Genomic DNA, 13,513 nt, shown 5'->3' with positions numbered 1-13,513 from the left:
GAGAAAATATTTGCCTATGACATATCTGACAAAGGATTTATCTCCAAAATCTACAGAAAACTTCAACACCTCAACACCAAAAAGACAAATAACCCAATTCACAAATAGGCAAACAACTTAAACAGACACTTCACCAAAGAAGATATACAAGCAGCCAACAAACACATGAGAAATTGCTCACAATCATTAATCATTAGAGAGATGCAAATCAAAAAAAAATGAGATATCGTCTCACCTCAGCAATAATAGCAAGGTTCAACAGATCAGATAGTAACAAATGCTGGCAGTGTTGTGGAGAGATTGGAATTCTTGTGCACTGCTGGTGGGATAGTAAAATGGTACAACCATTGTGGCAAATGGTATGGCATTTCCTTAAAAAACTGAAAATAGAAGTACCCTTTGACTCAGCAATTCCATTACTAGGAATATATCCCAAAGAGGTGAGAGTTAAAGCACGAACAGACATATGTACACCTATGTTCATTTCAGTGCAATTCACCATAGCAAAGAGATGGAAACAACCTAAATGCCCATCAATGGGTGAGTGGATAACCAAATTATGGTATATCCACCTAATGGAATACTATGCCACATTAAAGAACAATGAGGGATACGCGGATCATCTTGCAACGTGGATGAACCTGGAGGATATGCTGAGTGAAATACGTCAATCACTGAAGGACAAGTACTGTATGAGCCCATTACTGTAAAAAGATAGAGAAGGGTTTGCTTGGGAAAGGGAACTCACCTAGTAGGTTAGCAGGATGGGGAGGGAAAGAGAAGGATTAATTTAGGGCTAGTTGGGGCTTACACGCTGACATGGGTAGGGGGAGGGATATACAGAAAGAATATATGACCACCACTATAACATTGGGAAATGAGAGGACACTGAACTGTGCTCATAAGAGATAGACCACAGATGTTAAAACAAACCAATGTGTCCACAATACCACATTGCCATTAACACCAAACACTAGGTGACTCACCAGTGTAAGATGTGGAGCAACGCTTTTATGTATTTTGTTGTGCCATTTGAGTTTGGTGTACCCCAGTACTATGGTCCTGAGGTAGTAGCTCTATTGGATGCTTTCAAGCAGTCATGTAGGATGCAGCTAATGGTCTCCCAGCATCAGAAGTGAAGAACACACACACACACACACACACACACACACACACATAAAAGGGCATTTAGAAGCAATCAGCCCTAGGACATGATGGCCCTCGAGACCAGAAGAACCAGATGGTGCCCAGCTACCAATGCCAACCACTCAGGAAAGGATCAAATTTGGAGATCCTGGATAGAGTGAGAGGGAAAATGTGTTACAAAACCCAAAACGCAATAATGACCAGAATTACTGGTCAGATGAAGTCTGGTGAGACTCCCAACACTATGGCCCTGAAATACATTTGGCGCCTGGAATAAAACTCACTCCCAGGGGCGGGCTGTCAGCCCAATGGTTAGCGAGATGTACACACAGATCACTCAACCCAGGTTGCTGCACCCACACACTCAATGGTAATGCATCCCCTAAAGCAATAAACCATGGGACACCAAAGGACCAACATTCAAACTAAGGAAATGCAGGACAAACAGGAGTGCATAATTTTGAGGGGCACAGGGGGATTGTTGCAGGGTAGGGAGGGGAGGAGGCTGGGTTGGCATTGGACATGGCGAATGGGGAATGAAACTAAATGTACGCGTGACTTTGAATATAAAACAAGCTCTTAAAATTAAAAAAAAAAAAAGGTAAAAAAATAATATTGAAGGAAGAAGTCCAAGTTGTACTGAAGGTATTGGCTGAAAACAAGGCTCCAGGAATTGAAGGAATACCCATTGAGATGTTTCAACAAACAATGTCCCACTGGAGGCACTCACTCCGCTACGCCACGAGATTTGCAAGACAGCTAGCTGGCCAACTGACTGGAAGAAATCCATATTTGTCCCCATTCCAAAGAAAGGTGATCCAACAGAATGTAGAAATTAGCAACCAATCTCATTAGCATCACCACACAGGTAAAATTTCCCAACAATAAGTCAAAAATAGTTGCAGCAGTACCTTGATAGGGAGCAGCCAGAAATTCAAGCCAGATTCAGAACAGGATGTGGAACAAGGGATGTCATTGCTGATATCAAATGTATCTTGTCTGAAAGCAAAGAATACCAGAAAGATGTTTACTATGTTTTAGTAGCTATGCAAAGGCATTTGACTGTGTGGATCATAACAAATTATAGGTAACATTGAGAAGAATGGGAATTCCAGAACACTTAATTGTACTCGTGAGGAACCTGTACCTAGACCAAGAGACAGTCATTTAAATAGAAGGGGATATTGTATGGTTAAAATTAGGAAAAGTGTGTGTCAGGGTTGTATCCTTTCACAGTGATTATTCAACCTGTATGCTGAGCAAATAATCCAAGAAACTGAAGTATATGAAGAAGAATGCAGCATCCGGATCGGAGGGAGACTCATTAACAACCTGCAATAAGCAGATGACATAACCTTGCTTGCTTAAAGTGAGGAAGACTTAAAGTACTTACTGATAAATATCAAAGGCTACAGCCTTCAATATGGATTGTACCTCAACATAAAATTAAAAAAAAAAAAAAATCTTCACAACTGGACCAATAAACCATATCATGAAAAATAGAGAAAAGATTAAAGTTGTCAAGGATTTCATTTTACTTGGATCCACAATCAATGTCCATGGAAGGAACAGTTAAGATACCAAACAACATATTGCAAAAGACTTTTTTAAAGTGTTAAAGGGTAAAGATGTAACTTTGAACATTAATGTGTGCCTGACTCAAGCCACAGTATTTTCAATAGCCTCATATACAAGTGAGAGCTGAACAATGAACAAGGAAGATTGCATACAAATTGATGCATTTGAATTGTGATGTTGGCAAAGAATATTGAATGTACTGTGGACTGCTAAAAGAACAAATTAATCTATCTTGGAGGAAGAACAACCAGAAGTCTTCTTAGAAGCAAGAATGGACAGACTTTATCTCTTGTATTTTGGTCATGTTGTCAGAAGGTACCAATCCCTGGAGAATGATATGTCTGGTAAAGCAGAGAGTCAGCAAAAAGGGGGAAGACTCTCAATGAAATGGGTTGATACAGTGGCTCCAATAATGGGCTCAAACATAGATAAAAATGATTGTGGGAATGGTGCAGGATTGGGCAATGTTTTGCTCTGTTGTATATGGGGTTGCTATGAGTAGCAATTGACTTGACAGCACCTACCAACAAGGATAGATTAAAATTACTCCTTAGGATTTCTAAGGCTGTAATCTTCATGGAAGCAGACTGCCACATCTTTCTCCTGCGGAGCAGCTGGTGGGTTTGAACCACTGACTTTTGAGTTAGCAGCTAAGAGCTTAACAACTGCACCAACAGGGCTCCTTCCCAGTACATTGTAGGTATTTTTAAAAACATTTAACAAATGAATGAATAATAGTTATAACTGCTAGCCATATACCAAACTCTATGAGAAATGCTTATGGTGCCCTTTTTCTCATTAATTCTTTACAATAACTCTACAGAGTTGTTACCCTTGTTATCTCTATTTTACAGACTTAAGATTGATGTTCAGAAAGGTCACACAACCAGTTAGGGAAAGAGGAGGGGTCTTGTCAGCCCTAAGCTTTCATTCTTAACTCCTATATTACATAGATTTTGATGAAAAGTGTAAGCAAATCATAATTTCTAGGATTATAAACATATAGAAGATAAGACTTGTGTGAATCTTCACTTGTATAGAGTGACCTCAGTGGCAATGTGGCAACAATCAGGTTATGATGAGATGCTACAGAAGTACTGTTATGGAATGTTATAGACTGAACTGTGCCCTCCAAAAATGTAAGTTGGAATCCAACTCCTATACCCATGTATACACAGATGACACAACCTTGCTTGCTGAAAGTGAAGAGGACTTAAAGCACTTATTGATGAAGATCAAAGGCTACAGCCTTCAGTATAGTTTACACTTTAACATAAAGAATCAAAAATCCTCACAACTGGACCAATAAGCAACGTCATGATAAACAGAGAAAATATTGAAGTTATCAAAGTTTCATCAAGGTTACTTGGATCTAGAATCAACATCTATGGAAATAGTAGTCAAGAATGAAACTACATTCTGCATTGGGCAAATCTGCTGCAAAAGACCTCTTTAAAGTGTTTAAAAAAAAAAAGACTAGGACTAAGGTGAGCCTGACCCAAGCCATGGCAGTAACGTCACTAAGGGTATATAGCCTGCACCTCATAGCAATGTCAGAGGATGTGACAGCAAAACGACAGTCTATCCAATTTTTGTTTAATGTTTCAGCAAAAAATTTTTATTTGTTATAAAAATATCCCTGTAGTTACTTATAACAACAAAAATATTTTTCATAAGCCCAACTTACATATATCACTCTATCCATGAGTCTAAAACTCTATGTAATATACTTTTTGAACTTTCTAATGTGCTCCAGTGAAAGATATCATTATTACCTTATTACAGTGATGCTTCAAATCACATGGTTTCATCTGCATGTGCTACAAACACACTTTCAACTTACTGTTGTTTTTATTGATACCAGTGTTTTTATAGGCACTGATGATTTTGTCAAATTTTCTGGTGTTTTAGCTACAGTTCTTCACCACATGGGCCTTTCCATAGGTTACCTGAGTGTCCTCATGACATGAAAGCTGCTGATATGAAAGAGAGAGAGAAGAGAAGAGAAGAGAAGGGGAGAGAAGAGAAGGGGAGAGAAGAGAAGGGGAGAGAAGAGAAGAGAAGGGAAGGGGAGAGAAGAGAAGGGAAGGGAAGGAGAGGGCAAGAAGAAGGGAAAAACGTCATAGGGTTATTGTGACTACTAAATGAGATACAGTTATTAAAGCAACTTGTGACACAAAAAGCAAGGTAAATGTGCAAGAAAACATCAGGTAAGAGTTTGGGTACAAATCAAGAAGCCTTAGGAATTAAATTCTCAAACTGTAAATAGAATGTTTTGACTGGTTATTTATGGAATTTATAGGCAAAATACATTCTCCTAAGCCTGTGAGGGTTGCACAGTTATGAAATCCCCCTTTGTCTGTTGAACATAGGGCATGAATGTGCTCTACAGGGGAAATGTTTCTTCCAACAGTTTCATTCACAGCACAGAATGACAGCACGAAGCACTGGGCTTGAATCTCTTTGTATCAAATAGATCTAAGCATTTGAGCATCTCAAATAGCAAGGAAGGCAATTACTTAATCAAGTCTAGCAGGAGGTTTATGCAACTTTAGACCATTTTGAAATAATCCCTCTGTTTCCTTTCTACTGTCACAAAAAATAAAAGAAATGGGTTTCAAAGAGTCATTTGGAGATATAACAGGTATCTAAGACAGAATTAATATATGTCAAGCAAAATGATTTACCACCTTCTGTGGAGATTGAAAACTAACTGTTGTGGAGTCTCTTCAGATTCGTGGCAACACTATGAGTGTCAGAGTAAAACTGTGCCCCATAGGTTTTTCAATGGTTGGTTTTTCTGGAGGTAGATTGCCAGGCTTTTCTCCCGAGTCATGTCAAGGTGGACTTGAACCTACAACCTTTCAATTAGCATCTGAGTGCATTGACCCTATGAATCAAAATGGGCTGATCTATGCAGTGGATCAGGAAGGAGGTACAGGACTGACCTAAATCTTGTTCCTTTATGCATGAGGTCTCTATGAGTCAGGGCTCATTGTGTGGCAGTTAACAACAACAGTAGAGACTGAACATGAAGAAAATGGATCATTCAAAAGCGGTCCATACTAAAAGAGAGGCAGCTCTAGAAGGGCATCGGTGACAGGATTTGCACTCAATATTATAAGCAAGATTCCAGATGGAATCCTTAAACTCTGACCAGATTCACCAAGGTACTTTAAGTGCCTAGGCAAAGGGTCTGAAAAAAAAAAAAAAAAAAAAAAGCTTAAAATCACTTTCTCAGCAAGATCTTTTCCAATTCTCTGCCTGAATTAGCACTGTTTCTCTACCTCACAGCCCTTGTAATAATTTTAACTTTAAACTTTTGTTATACACATTTTTTACCATATTCAAGCATATCTTTCCAGATATTCAACACTTGGATTAAACAATCAACATGATTTTACCACATTTGCTTCATCTATCCCTTTCTTTTTCTTTCTTCTTTTATGTGAAATATTTAAAGCAAATGCCAGGAATCATGCCATTTCATCTCTAAACATTTCAATATGCATGTCTTAAAAATGATCAATTTCTTTCATAACGATTATCGCAACCTGGGGTTCCCTCTGCAACTACTTCCCACCCCACCCCCTTCAATGCAGAGGGCTTTCATACAGGTTGTTTATTTGCGTTTTACTGGGGAACTAATCCCAAGGAGGAATACAGTACAGGGAAAAAGGGAAAGCCAATCCAAGGATGCATTGTCAAAGATCAGCTCTGTGGACACCTGAGGCTTAACTTCACCAAGGACCCTCCAAGGAGCCATGCAGAATGGCATTCAGATTGTCCACTGAGTGATGAAAAAGATGAGTGTATATCCACTGAACCCTATACCCCATGGTCAGGGATTGCCCCACAGAATGTGTATTAGTTTCTCAGAGCTGCTGTAACAAATTATCAGAAAATAAGAGGCTTAAAATAACAGAATTTTATTATCTCACAGTTCTTCAGGCTATATGTCCAAATTCAGGGTGTCAGCATAGCCATGCTCTCCCTGAAGGCTCCTGGTGAAGATCCTTTCTTATCTCTACCCACTTTGGTAGCCCTGGCCATTCCTTGCAGCTACAGCATAATTCCAATCTCTTTCTCCCTCACCACAAGGTGTTCTTCCCTCTTTGTGTCCCTATGTGTCTCTTTTCCTCTTTCATAAGGGCACCAACAAAAACCAAAAACTAAACCCATTGCCACTGAGATGATTCCAATTCATAGAGACCCAATAGGGCAGAGTAGAGTAACTCCATATAGTTTCCACAGCTGTTATCTTTATGAGGGAAGTTGCTACATCTCTCTTCCTTGGAGCCACTGGTGGGTCCAAAGGTCTGCAGCCAAGTCCATTAACCACTGCACCACCAGGGTTCCTTATAAAGACATGAAAAAAACCAAAAAGCAAACTCACTGCCACCGAGTTGATTCCAACTCATAGAAACCCCCTTTGGGTTTCCCAGGCAGTAAATCTTTATGGAAGTAGATTGCCCAGTCTTCCTTTCATGGAATGGGTAGTGGGTTTGAACCACCAGCCTTCTGGTTAGCAGTCAAATGCCTTAGGCACTATGCCACCAGAGCCACATGAGTCATATTGAGTTTAGACCTATCCTACTCCGGTATAACCTCATGTTAACTGATAAGATCTTCAAAGACCCTATTTCCAAACAACATCGTGTTCACAGGTAGCAGGTGTCTAGACTTCAATGTATCTTTTTAGAGGCAATACTTCAATAGATAGCAGGATATTAGCTATCATACACTCCTAGGTTTGCAATGGAACGCTTCAGAATGAGACAGAACAGTTAGGAAGTTACTCACAGGAAACCCCAGAGCAGAAAGTGAGAAATCTCTAACAAAGTTTAGGAGTGGTGCTATAAGGTTTTACCTGAACATCTCTGGGTACAACAGCAACAGGTGGATTGAAAGGTGGACTAATAGAACATGATACAGGGCACAAGAAGTGCCTGACACAACTACAATGCCATTGTCACAGCTAACAAAATTCATTCCAATTTCTTGGTATCATCTAACACCCAGTTCAAAATCAAATTTCTCCAATTGTCTCACAGATATATTTTTAGAGCTGTTGTTGTTATTGTTGGGTGTCGTCAAGTCGTTTCTGACTCATAGTGACCCTATGCACAGCAGAATGAAACATTGTCTGGTCCCGTGCCAGCTCCACGATCCTTGCCATACTTGAGTCCATCACCACAGCCACTGTGTCAATCCATCTCATTGAGGGCCTTCCCCTCTTTTTTTAAAGTTGGCTGGTTCTAATTGGCATTCAAGCAAATACATAAATTATACCTGGTTGTTATATTCTTAATACAAAAACGAGTTGTCATCAAGTCAACTCCAACTCATGGTGGCCTCATATATTGCAGAGGAGAACAGTTTAATAGGATTTCCAATGCTGGTAACTTTTTTTTTTCCTTAATTGTGATTGGGTGAAAGTTTACAGAGCAAATTCACTTTCCATACAGCAGTTTACATACTCTTTGTCTCATGACATTGGCTACAATTTACCACAATGCAACAGCTCCTCTCCCACTTCTCCCCATAGTTACCTCTTCCCTGTGTCCTTCCCTCCCATGCACTCCTGCCCCCTGAGCTGTCTCCCTGTGCATACACAGCCCTTCTATTCTCCCATGATTGTTCTCTCCAAGGAGTGTATCTCCCTAATGTAAATGTTCAGCTCATATGCCTGTCTTTTGTTTCACTGGAAGCCATAGGAGTGGGTTCAATTCCAGACCTGAAAGGCAGCTAGGGGCCACAGTCTCAGGGGTTTCATCAGGCTCTATCAGACCAGCAAACCTGGTCCTTTTTTTTTTTTTTTTCTCTCCAAATGATTTTGAGTTTTGTTCCACATTGTTCTCCCACTCTGTCCAGAATCTCCTCCATAGATCCCCCTCCAAGTGGTTGACAGTGATAGCCAGGCACCATCTAGTTTTTCTGGTCTCATAATCATATAGGCTGAGGACCACATGGTATTCCAGTTGCTTGGACTAATTGTTTCCATGCATCTTTGGTTTTCTTCCTTCTTCTTTGCTCTGGGCAAGGAGAGACCCATCATTGCATCTAGATGGCCACTTGCAAGCTTTGAAGATCCCAGTCACTAACTGCCAAAGTAGGAGGTGGAACAATGTTTTGTGTAGTATGTTACGCCAATTGACCTTGATGTCCCCGGCAACTATGGTCTGGAGCCCACAGGTACAACTACTCACTCCCTCTGGGTAGCTGGCTGTGACCAAGAAGTGACTACAACCTTGTCCCTTGTCAGCTCTACTATATCCCTGGGAATTCTTATAGAACATACCAATATACTTGTAGAACCATTGTCTGCCAACCCTATACATGGTCTTAGGCACACTCCCCACCCCCTGCATAGACATACTGAATAGCTCAGCCTGTCCACCCATCTATCCACCTGTATACCCATGTTTGTCCAAGGCTGTAACTTTTCAGAAGCAGAACTCCGGGCCTTTCTTTTTTTCAGAGGTACCTTTGGGTGGGTTCAAACTGCCACTTTCCAGTTAATAGTCAAGTGCTTAACCATTTATACTACCTATGGATTGTTATGTTCTTAAACTTCTTTTAATCCAGAACTGTCCTCCCTCACCTGTGTTTATAACACTCATTTATTAAAAAAACTAGCATGCTAGTTGCCCTGTAAGATGTTCTGCATTTTAGTTTTGCCATGTTAAGGAGAAAGTGCACTTGTTTCTCTACCTTTGATATTTCCACGAATAATCATAAGCTCTTCAGTGTTTATTAGATTCAAATATAACTTTGAAGGCAGGGAAACATTCTATATGATGCCCTGTGCTTCATAATACATCCCATCAGGAGACACACAATGTTCAGTTTCTAACATTAGTCATTCTGAGATTGATCTAAGGATTCAGGTGGTAACAGCCTGATGCCTCTTTGTCAAGTTCCCCACTGACTTTCCTTCTAATGGTTTCATCCCTGATGATCATAGCTGGCATTAATTATTTATTTAGAGATAATAAAATGATGATTTGTGGATTCTGTGACTCCTTCCCTCTTTATTAGAAAGAATTCTTTCTTAATGAACAGCTTTCTCTTATCAACCTGGACTCCTTGGTTATGTTAAAATACAGTTCATAGAAGAAGCACATGATAAATACTAATTATCTCCTTTTAACTGCTATATTCTAAAGTAAGAAATTTGTGATGATAGAAATTTAAATCATTTATGTTATGTTTTATATAATATCTATCTCCTATAGCAGACCATAAGCTCTGTGGGAACAGAAAGTATGTCCACCTTCTTCACTGCCTAATCCATATACCTGCCACAAGGTAGAAGCATGCCAAAGATAATTTAATAAACAAGGAAATCTATCACCCAAAATCCTAGAACCCCAAGAGAGATTCAGAGTCTCTCCTTCTATTTGCTTTTTTCCTTGATCACAAAGCAGAATTACTTCAGGGGATTTTTTTTTCCCAAAACCTTAAACAAAGAAGCAAAATCCTCTCAGGCAGTATCAGTAACTTCTTGTGAAGTGAACAAAACTTTGAAGGGAATGAATCTCAGGATTGCCTAGTTAGAGTCTCTTGGCATTATTTTCCTCACCATCTCTGAGACTATAGAGAACTTTATAGAAAGGAACTTCAGCAAACATCTGCTCTAGTACTTTTAAACACTTTAAATGCAAATTAATAACCATCACTACAATAATAATAATAATAAATACCACTTTTTTTTGCAAATAGCACCCACACACATAAATAATTTACACACAAATAACACACAGAAATGGTGAAAACGCAATTAAAAGTATGCATAGTGCACCCATACATACACTGTGCATATCTCATGACACTTCCAAAATTTGAATTCCATCTTTATTCACCCTCAATCAATAGCCTGAACATGTTACTTTGGATCTTATTTGTATAGTAAAGGTATAAGCCATGGCCAACAAGACATAAATCAAGTTTGGCAGTATCCTAGTAATTGGAAAATAAGCAATTGAAACTGTGTGTTTGCTCTGGGGCAGTTCAAGTGCAGGTCTGAAAGCAGTGGAGTTTCTTGTAGCCTCTTTGTGCCTAGGTACATCCTGCCAGAGATGGGCAGAGGATTGGGCAGAGAGCTGTGTGGCAAGGCTGCCTCTGTGTGCCTGGGTCCTGTGGTACTGGCCTCATATGAAGTCAAGTGACAGGATTGTATTGATCTGGGCTTGTACGGCCCCAACACTGTGGGGCACCTAGGTGGCCAGTCAGAGAGAGGGATGCACAATCCCTCTGTTTCCACAGCTCACACACACGTGCTCGATATCTGCAGGGGTGGTAGATTCAAACAGTCATAGTATATCAGCTGGCCATCTGGAAAGCATGGTACAATGCATGCAGCTGCAGTATGCTGGCTTTTTATAAGAGATCTAAGTGGCCTCTCCAACCCTGGCTGTGCAGACCAGTGGTGGAGGTCAGTCACCATGGTGATGGCCACTTCTAGGGAGGAAAAAGTAATTTCTTCCTGGTTGGAGAAAGTGGTTTGCAGAGCAGGGAAGAAATCCTGTAGGAGAGGGGCTACTTTAGAGACTTGAGAGTAGGTTGATGAGGGTCTGCTGCTGTGAACCAAACCTTCTTGTGAACAGGCACCAAGACAAAGACTTGGCATTAAATTCATTTGACAGGGGAAAAAGAAAAAGGAAATTGAAGTCAGTAACATGTTAAAAAAAATATTCATATTGGGCGCTTCTGAAAATAACACTCATGGGGTTGTGTACTATGCCAAAACTCATAAAACATGTGCAATTTGCATAAAATATGGTGCATCACACAAATCCCCGGGCTGCCTGAATCATTTTTTAAGGAACAAACTCAGGAATCTGTACTTTTTTCTTTTCTTTTTATATAAATTATTTTTGTTCTTGTTATTGAAAACATACACAGCAAAACATACAGCAATCCATGAGTAAAATAAGTCAACAACAATAGGACAAATATTGTATTAGTCCACTATTGTAAAAAGTCAAGGAAAGGTTTGCATATGGAAGGCAACATTCTTTGTTGATTACCAGGGATGGGAGGGGAAGAGAGGGAAAATTGCTGGATAGGTAAGAGACAAGTGTTGATTTAGCAGAAGGGAAAGGCAATACACTAAAAGTGAGTGACCAACACAATAACACTAAGGAAAAGAAAAGCACAGGGAGGTGCAAAAGAGATAGAGACAACAAAGATAAACACTTTTACACACACAATATTACATTATCAGTAATAACAAGAATTAATCTATAGGTAGATGGGTGTGTAGAAGGTAAAACAATCAGATTTGCCTAAGCAAAGGGGAATATACCCACAACCATATATAAGTTTGCCAGATGATATTTCTACATGACTATTTGTATGTGCTGTAACAATATCCATTTATGTAATAGAGCTAATGGGGTAAAAATACAATAACAGTCAAACACCCTAAGGGAGTGAGTCACTGGGTCCACAGGCTCAGGACCATGGTTGCAGGGGATAGCAAGCTCAATTGGCATATTATACTACACAAAAACATTGTTCTACATCCTACTTTGCTGAGTAGTGACTCACTAAAAACTCACTGCTGTCAAATAGGACCCCACTCATAGCAACTCCTCCTTGGGTTTCCTAGGCAGTATCACTACAGAAGTAGATTGTCCAAATTTCCTTCCAAGGAGTGGCTGGTGGCTGGTGAGTGAGTAGTGACTAGAGTCTTAAAAGTTTGCAAGCAGACTTCTAGTAAGATGGTGGAATAGGCAGAAAGAGTGCACAGACCCTCTTCAACAAAGAAAGGGGGAACCAATTAACACAGATACAGAAGATAATCCTGGGCTTCTGAGCTTTGAAGGGAAGAATATAGAAGTGAACTAAACTCCAACTAGCAGAAGAATTTGCATGAAAATACCAAAAAAGGAAACATAAGGAGCTGTGGTCTGGCAGTGATCCTGATGGTACAGACAGCTTGGATATTGCTAAGTGGTAGTAGGACCTAAGAATTAACCTAAAAATCAGCCCTGCTAGCCAGGGACTGCACGGAGGACTGCTCTGGTGGATGAGGAATAAAAGGGGAAGCAGAGAAGAGGAAGGGGGCCTGAGCTGTGGACATTTGCCTGTCGAAGGGTGTAGCCACTTTCTGTGTTTACAAGTGGCTTGAGTATTTTGAACATTTAAAGCAACAGCGTTCTGCCAGATTCCAGGGACTTAAGAACAGGCTCTGGTTGCTGGGAACCTCATAGACATTCCAGAGGCACAGACTACTAGAAAGGTGCGACATTCCCCTTATACTCCACGCCCTATTGGTGAATGGAGGTGTGGTCATCCCTCACTCCCACCCACCTTTTAGGCTGGCAGGAATCCCGTCCCAGTCTGTGTGCTCTCACGGGAGCCTGGGTGCCCTGCCCCACCCTGTCCAGACTTTTTTCTTTCTTTCTTTCTTTTTCTTTTTTTTTAGTTTTTTTGTTTTTGTCTGTTTTAAAATTACTACTATTATTATTACTTTTGTCCTTTTTATTATCATTCTTTATTCTTCTCTTCCCAGGTTCTAGCTTTCAGCTTTTTTTCTTTTCCCTGTTCCTAGTTCCAGTTTTTTTTTTTTTTTTCTTTCTTTCTTTCTTGTGGGTAACCCCATTGCTTGTTTTTCTTTTTCTGTTTTTCACAATATTTCTTCATTATTCTCCCTCTCTACTTTTTTCTCTTATTGCCGTCTCTGCAGATATTGGGGTGTTTTTTGTTTTGTTTTGTTTTTGTATTTTTCCCTTTTCTTTTTCTTTTTTTTTTTTTTTTTGATTCCTGTTTGTTGTTGTTC

Source organism: Orycteropus afer, unplaced genomic scaffold (assembly GCF_000298275.1).
Source record: "Orycteropus afer afer isolate SDZICR_OR568_19922 unplaced genomic scaffold, OryAfe1.0 scaffold00149, whole genome shotgun sequence".
Lineage (NCBI taxonomy): Eukaryota > Metazoa > Chordata > Mammalia > Tubulidentata > Orycteropodidae > Orycteropus > Orycteropus afer.
This window is presented reverse-complemented; position numbering follows the sequence as displayed.